We start from the raw sequence: 9,314 nt of genomic DNA, 5'->3' as shown, positions 1-9,314 counted from the left end.
CTATCATACTGTACTTTCACATATAGTTTAGTTTCATTGCATAGACCAATTTGCTAGTTTATATTTTAAGCAATATCGGCTTTTAGGACCAACCTATAACTTTACAACCTTATATTTTGAGGTCATTTAAAACATCAAGAAACTAATATTTTCTTTTATGTATCATTTTATGTCTGATAGATACCATATGAAGAATGGTAATATTATTCATCTCCTAGAAACATGGATAGCAAACGTTTGCTGATTTTTAAGGTCGGCCTCATTTTTTGGTGCAAGTATAACTCGCTTAATAAAAAATCTATATTTTTAAAGTCTTCAATAATATAAGTATATACAAAGTCAATTTATCTATGATTAATAGTGTGCTAATGTCTAACATTTGTATTCCAAATATAAGAAGTTGTCTTATCCACCTGAAAACCAAAACATGTAGTTCAGTGTTTATATTTTTGTGGATTTTTAAAATAAAGAACTTAACATAAATAATAGGTTGATTAAATAGTCAATTAAAAAAAGTTGTAAATAGTTAGTTTTTTAAACCAACCCGTGGACCAAAACTCATTAAAATCATAAATTGTTTTCACCCGAACCATATTTGATACTTTAACTAGTTAAAGAAACCCGTCTGTTTAAGTTAACATAAATACTAAGAGTACATCAATAGAGAATTTATCTTTTCAAGGTTGAAAGAAAAAAACTTGTAACTTAGTAAATAATCATATATATTTAATAAGATAAATATTTTTATAAAACAAAATAACATATTTATGTTGGTATTAAAATTTTTAAATCAAGAAAGAATTATTAAAAACAGAAAACGAAAGATTAAAAAGTATAAAAATGAAATACAAATTATTAATAAGAAAGAGAAATGTCAAATGTATTTAATATGAGAGAGGGGAGGAAAATTTTTTGTAATGATCACTTTGATAATGACACGTGTCACTTTAAAGTTTTTTATTTATTATATAGTTAGATATAGATATAGATTTATGTCAGGATTAAGAGATTCTGACTTTGATTATATATTCTATTTGTGACTATTTTATTATATCTTGATTAGGTTTCTTTGAAAACATTTTTATATATAGTTTGTTATAGCTTTATTGTTAGTGAAGTTAAACTTTTATCTATTAATAAAGATTGAAAACACGTGGAAACTTCAACTACAAGGAGGTCGAGATTAGTGGCTCCAACTTAAAGACAAGTTTTAGAGAATTAATTTTCTACGAGTAGGAGATGATACAAGGGTTGTTGCATTTGCATATCTTATAGGAATTTATGAACTTTTCTTGCCTTTTCGGCTTTATATAAAATTGATAGTAAATCCTAGTTTAGCTAATAGAACATGGTCTTTAGTGATTGATTATCTGATATAAAAGAAGTTAATGAAAGAAAGAAAAGAAAAAAACAGATACACTTTTGGTATCCTTTTTATAAAAATAACATTTGCTTATACTTTTTTAACTATTATTTTCATTAATTTCATTTAACCACCTTTAATTTTATAGTATTATAAATTAATAACTACATATTAATCTTTTTTATTTATGAATTTATTTATTTTCTAGCATCATTTATTAATTTGGCATTCGATACTTATTCATACAACTATTAATGATCACCAACCAATACCAAAATAAAGCGGCATGACTCCTAAGCACCTTATCGGTGATGGTATGATATTAGGTACGTGTCGTGAAAGCCAAGAATTGGCTCGAGTTTAACACTTATCGTCTGGCATATGACAACCTACCCAAAATAAATACAACTGAAAAACTACATTGCCTACATTTATATCGCAACGCTAGTTAATCTAGGGAACGAAAACATTAATCCATTCCACCTTTGTTTTCACAAATAGTAACTATGAGGTAAATTATGTTCCTTTTTAGGGGAAAAATAAGTCATGTCTCTAGAGTCTCATTATTTTGGGATTTTTTAAATTATATATTATATAGTATAATTGTAATGTGTTTTATATGCCGATACAAAATCAAATGGAGACTAATTTTGCTAAAGGCTCTGTACGGTTGGGTTAGGCTAGCTGGCGATGACCTTTAGCTATTGGGTCACCCGGTACGAAGTACTTAGGCGTACTTTGTTTGTTGGTCGTTTAAAAAATAAACAAATACACACATAAACGTATATTTATATATGTGTGTGATTGCATACATTCAGTGATTAGTTGCTTGTGTATACGAATAACATATATATTTAATACACAAGGGGTTAAGTAATGTAGAAAAATATAAAAGATCCCGAGTTTAGTTAATGAGAGAAAAGAAAAAAAATAAAATTTTTTTGTTTTCATGTGTTTTCTATTTTATCTTTCATTTATTTTCTTCCTATTTCTTTTCTAATTGGAAAGAAAACATTTTCTTCCGGCTTGATTTTTGTTTCTCCTTGTTTTCCTTTCATTTGTTTTATTTTCCTCAATTTTATGATATTGAGGAACACAATTTTCTATTATTTCCTTTGTTTTCCTTCCATCAAAAAAACCTTTGGAACACAATATTTTTTTCTTTCTTTATTTCCTTCCATTTCATTTCTTTTCCATCAATAAATAAACTCGGGAACATGGTGTAAAAGAGGCATTCTGTATGACGGGGAATGTAACATTCATAATTTATTAAACCATTTTTGTTATTTCTTTACCAGTATCCTCAAAAGGCTATTCATCATAAAATATATTCATATTTCTTTAATAAAATCTTTATTATTTAAAGTGACCTGTAAAATCTCATTTGACAGTTAACTACATTCGATTATTTACATTTTATACATGAGTATCTGTAGAAGAGTCGTTTGTTTGCCGATAATAAATGACACGATAAAATTTGAGTATCATTTATATATGAGTGTATCCCTAAAAATGTTATTTCGCCTATTTTGCAGATAATGATATGAATCAAATTCGAGTATCATTTTTTGTTGTATGGATCATGTATAATTATCGTACAACAAAAAAAATATATGTGATTAAAAGTAGATGCGTCTACCACATCTTACAACTATACATGTAATGTAAGTGTATATATGAAATTGCCCATATTATTAAAGTATATCACACGCAAAAATGACTACTATCGCCCTGCTTTTTTCTTTTAATTAGATGTTTTATGATAAATTACCACTGCGTCCCTTGAAATTTTTTTTCCATCAAATGAATTAATGTTTACTTTATTTTTTCTTCTCTTTAAATTTGAAATTCGTTGATATCTCAGGGTAGGGTAGGGTTGTGCACGGTTCGGGTATTAGGAGAAATCGAAACCGAACCGAAGTATTCGGTATTTTAAATATACAAACCGTTCGGTTTTTAGTTTTTTGGTTATTTTTGGTTTTGGTTCGGTTATAGTCGGGTTTTTTTTTTTCAATTGTGTGTAGACATTGAAATTTTTTCAAAAATAAAGATGATGACTTTAATATTGTAAGAGCGTGTTAGAGTATCACAAGTATATTGAATACATAAAAACAAAAAAATAGGCGCATGTTACGTAAAACCATATGAATACAAAGTTGCTAGATTAGTAGAGCTTAAAATTTAACAAAGTTATTAATATAAAAACACTAAAAGTTTAGTCATATTCTTCATTAATTGTCTTGTTCATTTTCAAAGTTTAGTCAGAATATTCACCATCTTCACAATTTTCATGACCATCAATCGGTTCGGTTCGGTTTTTTGAAAATGAAAAACCGAAACAAAAATTCGGTTTTTTAAAAAATTGAAAAATTAACCGTCGGTTAATGTTTCTGTTCGGTTTTTTGGTTTGGTTAATTCGGTTTTGGTTCGATTAATTTGGTTTTCTACTCACCACTATCTATCTAATAGACCATGAAATCATATTGAATATGTCAAAAATGAGACTCCTGTTGAGCTACATTATTGAACTTACGAAAAACTAACCAAAACCAAATAAGATCAAGTCCGTTAGGTCACTTCACAACAATATATTTTTTTCAATTAATTGAAATTTTATAAAAGGTCCAAATGAACTTGTATTCTATTTTTTATGAAACTTGGTCAAGACACTAAAGTGTTTGAAGATCATTGTCACATTTAAAGAAAAAAACCATCAATTTTGACCAAGTTTATACAATCGTGATTCAATATCATTTTTTTTTTGCTTTCAATCTTGATAAACCAATCTTCTGAAGAGATTTAAATCACTACCAACTTACAAAGTTCGATAAAAACCATACGTGTTGCATTTTTATAATTTTGTTTATCAAAACATGACTATAAGTACTTAAAACAGCCATACCCCATAAATCGGCCTAAAACATTTCATCTTTATTAGGCTGGTTGTTGTAGAGGTAGTTATCAAGTGTTATGGCGATGTGGCATCCCCTTAATGTCTACTACACCGCGTTAAAGGGGGGGGGGGGGAGTTGCCGTTATGAAGGTTTAGTTAACGTGATAACGAGCTTGATAACAAGAAAATGGTGGGGCCGCATCCATTTAATCTATCCCACTTTTTTTCTTTTATTTAATGTCTAGTTAAATCACTAAGCGCAAGTTAACAGTTGGGTTAGTTAAAACCACACTTCCTACGTGAAAATGATAGGATGATTTAACCAACTAATATTTTAATCCACACAACAACCCGCCTTAGGTTGAATACAAAGAAGGCAGCATGGGCCTATACTATTATCCTGGCATACCAATTAATGTTGTTGACTTGTTTAACCCTATCAAAAATACAATTTTTAAGTTTAATGTTTCACATTTAGCATACATGTTTAGTATCAATGAAGTTATTGTTCTAATGGAAAACTGGTTAAGTGTGCACAAGTATGAATAATAAAGGATCATGAAATTGGAACATGTATAAAATATTAATTAGAACTTAAGATTTGACTAAACCATCTTTAAGGCCTCATAAGATTAACCAGTTTGTACACGTACATGCTAAAATAATAGATTATCATAAACTCATTGACCTGTTTAATATTTTTATTTAATCAATCGGATACATCGGCTCGTTTCATCTTCTTATATCTTTGACAAAATGGCAAAAGACGTCTTTTATGTTTGCACGGTTTTTCAATGGACGTCCTTTGGCAAAACAAATAGCAAAAAACATCCTTTACGTTTAAAAACTCTATCATATTATGTCATTTGACCCTAACCCAGTTAAATTTTTATTTGTCTACCGCCACCACCCACCACCACTGGCCAAACACTACCACAACCAACGTACACCTCGTTTTTTATTCAGCAACAAAGCACCACCATTCATGTCCCTCCTGATACTCTCTCCTATCACTATCGATTTCGTCCGGAAAAAAAAACCACCGGCTATCAATACTTGTTTTGCACCCCGAATACCGTCTGGGCACACAAATCTACCACTTCCGTTTGGAAACACAGCCAAGACATACACAAATGAGCATATGCATTTTCCCCTAAATAGGTATGAACTAAACTCTTGATTACCGTTTGAAAAAATAGATTTAGGGCTAAGAACGTGGACCGTTGTATTGGTCAAATACAAGGGTATCGGAATCTACCTTGTGACGGCGAAGAAGAATTATATGTTTTGGGTGGCTCCTTACAGTGGTGGGGATTGATTTTAGCAGCCGCCGTTACCGGGTTTTAGCAGATCCAGTCGGATTTCAGCACGCCGCCATTGGATTTCAACATATTATCCCCTCATCAAAAGAATGGAGCTGTCGTGGTTCATTTCTCAGAAACCACAAACAACAGATCTTGACGGGTTTATGAACAAAATTTGTTTGTGTTTGATTTGGTGTAAAAGAGGAGGATATGATGGCGGTTTCAGGCGGTGGTAATTGCAGACATGGTGGTGGTGATAGCCGGACATCAGCTGGTTGTGTGGGGCTAGAAGGCGATAATGGTGGTGGTGAGTTGTATAAGAAAGAGACGGGAGAGAGAGGGAGAGATAAATAAAGTTTTTTTTAATTATTCTAATATATACTTTAATCTTTTAGTTTTTATTATATAGTATAAATGTGTAAATTTACATGTTTACCCTCATGTGCCTAGCACATGACCTTATTTAACGAAAAAATTTAACTGGGTTAGGTTCAAAGAACATAATGTGATAGAGTTTTTAAACGTAAAGGATGCTTTCTGCTATTTGTTTTGCCAAAGGACGTACATTGAAAAACCGTGCAAACATAAATGACGTCTTTTGCCATTTTGTCTATATCTTTTATATTGTTTTATTCATTGATATATGCTCTCTACCTTTGACCCGTTATATATATAGCCTATGAAATAATATTAATTGGACCTGTTGATGTGTTTCACTTTTATAAATCCTTTTAACCATTAGGCCGACTGTTGACCCCTTGCATGTATATTTCTTTTACATTATTTTCTTAAAATATTCGACCCCTTAAACCGTTAATTTTTTCTAACTTTATGAATTATGAACAGCTGTTTTGTTTTTCAGTCTTGTGACTTAAGAGTTAAAAAGTAAAGCCATGCTTAAGAAAATAATTGATAATTTGGTTATATAACGATTCTGCATCAAAATTCAGAAAACCAACGAATAAGTATTACAGTGAGCTAATCGAGGAGATTGTATACTCTTACTTACACCTATAAAGACAAAGGTAAACGGGCAAGAAAAGAAATGGATCAAACTTAAACAAATGCATAGAAATATCTTGATTGGCAGTATCATGAAGCAAACAAGCATTGGTGTTCAATAGGCGAAGTTTGGATGAAAATGCCGAGAGGGGCGGATGAAAATGCGTATCAATAGTTCATGAACGGAGGGACTGGACTAAAATTTTCGAATGAAAAAAAATAAATTTACACTACTTAGCAAAAACGGAGGGAAAGGGACTCCTGGTTGTATAGAAGCTTCGCCGATGTAGGTGTCTGTCCCCACTATTAGACCTGAAATTATTCATTTGAAGCCTTGATTTTGGTGTTGACATTTTTTCATTTATATTAGCAATTATATATTATTTTCTTGAATCTTTTATTTAACTATTAAGTAATATCCAAGTTTATTTAGATGATCAGTTTGATTATTAAATAACTACCATCAAATTAAAAAAACTAACTTAAGACCCGATTGATGCTGCATCACCATCTAATTTTAATCTGAACTATCATAATTAAGTGGTGGAGTCACTCCTTTCGATCATCCTAATCTCAAAATTGTGTTTTTTTTTCAAAACCCATTAAGAAACATTAATGTCGATTTTGAAAAACAAACTCTATGGAAGAGATAGAATCGGGTAGTAACACCCGGAGTCATCACCCACAAAAGGAATTGAGAGGGGTGGTGACAATCTACCTGAGGTACCCGAGCCCACTACCCGTAGCCAGTGGCGGATGTAGCTCATAACCAGGGGTAGCGGATAAACAAAAATATTACGTTACCCCTATTTGTTTAAAGCCTAATCAATTTAAAAATTTTAAAGTTCAAATCAAATAAAACCCAAACAAGTTTATAACCCGAAGTAAATAAAAAAAAAACTTTTTTTTCAAACATTCAACTAAACAAACTCAAAAAAAATATGCTCAACAAAATCATCATTTAAAAGTTCAAATAAAATAAAGCATAAACAAAGTTTGTAGCCCAAAGCAAATAAAAACCATTAACTTTATTTTCTTTTGTTTGAACGAGAAACATCAAACGTAAATATGCTCAACAGAATCATCATTTTGAGGTTGAAGTTTTTAATACAGTTTTGGATATGCGAATTTAAGAACTTGGAAATAGATTTAGTGAGGTCTGAACTAGTTTGTTAGAAAATATGTCCGGTTTAAATCTATGAGATTGTTTTCCAAGTTTAACATATCTAAGATAGTGACATTTTCAGAGATGTATTCTTATGATATTAGTAATGAAGAAAGAGGGTGTATTTTAGGTGATCGTACGTACGACCTTTTATCACACTTTAAAGGAAGATTATAAATTTGTAAAATTGGGTGGAATGCGTGACCTTGCTCGTGTAATGGTGGAAACAGGAAAACACACAAAGTTTCCTTTGGTTTATCGAATATTGAAGCTATCGCTGGTTTTACCGATAACCGTTAAAATATGTTTTTTCTAAAATGAAGCTTATCAATACGGGTTTGCGCAAGTGAATGGGTGATGAGCATTTGAACAATGCTTTAATTTGTGCGGTAGAAACAAATACGCTTGATAAAGTAAAAGAAGGTAAAATGGCTCGATTACAAGTTTTCAAAAACCAAAAAGAGAAATTTGCACCGATGTGTTTATTTATTTATTATCGTGTACTACATTTGTTTCATTTACATTATATGAAATACGGCAACGTAACCCCTGAAATTTATGTCTAGATCCACCACTAACATAGCATTGCAAAACCATAACTATTATAACATTTATAAAAGACACTAGAAGACTTCCACCTCCCACTTTTCTAACTCTAACCCGATTTGACCCATTCTAACCCTAACCCGTTCTGACCCATAACCTATTTTAATCCAACCCAACCTATTTACCACCCCGCTACCACCTTATTTTTCTGGGAAAAAAAAGCAACCCTTAAATAATTACCAAACTCAAATATACCCTACTTTAGAAAAAAAAGAAAAAAATGAATTTCCAAACACGGCATACAACAACTATACATTTCATTAAGAGAAAATAATAAAATAATAAAATAAAGATACAAAACACCTTACAAATTTCGCTTTGAAAACCAGAGACAGAAATAGAATGACCAAATACATGTGTACATCCGTACAAGTCACCACTGTTTAGTACGACATCAGCAATCAACTTTAAAGTTAAAACTCCACGAACAATCTACACACAGTAATAATAATACTAATAATTAACAAGTCAACTTCCACCTCCCACCTTTCCTTCCTAATCTCCTCCATTTCAATTTCCATGCTCACCACCGCTTCAATCCCACCACCATGAACCACCACCTCCTCATCACCATCACCATCACCTTCCTCCTCCTATCGCCACCGTCATCCGCCGTGGACTTCATCATCAACTCCTTCAACTCCACCACCATCAACCTCTACGGCAACGCCACCATCCAATCCAACACACTCACTCTCACCAACTCCACCGCTAGCCAGATCGGCCGTGCTCTTTACCCACTCAAAATACCCACCAAAAACTCATCATCCATCCTACCCTTCTCAACCTCTTTCATATTTGCCATGGCTCCCACCCGCAACGTCCTTCCCGGACACGGTTTTGTCTTCATTTTCACACCCCGTGTTGGGATCAACAACACAAATTCAGCTCAAAACCTCGGTCTGTTTAGCCGACAAGTCGATGGGAATCCCAGCAACCACGTCTTTGGAGTCGAATTCGATGTCTTTAGGAACGAAGAGT

The 9,314-nt window shown here is 32.0% G+C and overlaps 1 pseudogene; it reads left to right on the top strand.

Moving 5' to 3' along the window:
- Positions 1-8,881: 8,881 nt before the first annotated feature.
- Positions 8,882-9,233, top strand: LOC143607956 (L-type lectin-domain containing receptor kinase VII.1 pseudogene; annotated as a pseudogene).
- Positions 9,234-9,314: the final 81 nt, after the last annotated feature.

The sequence above is a fragment of the Bidens hawaiensis genome, unplaced genomic scaffold, assembly GCF_021521415.1.
Source record: "Bidens hawaiensis isolate Kalapana, Puna unplaced genomic scaffold, B.hawaiensis_p1.1 tig00091253_1, whole genome shotgun sequence".
Classification (NCBI taxonomy): Eukaryota; Viridiplantae; Streptophyta; class Magnoliopsida; order Asterales; family Asteraceae; genus Bidens; species Bidens hawaiensis.
Note: the sequence above shows the minus strand (reverse complement) of the source record. Positions and strands in the feature narration are given on the sequence as shown.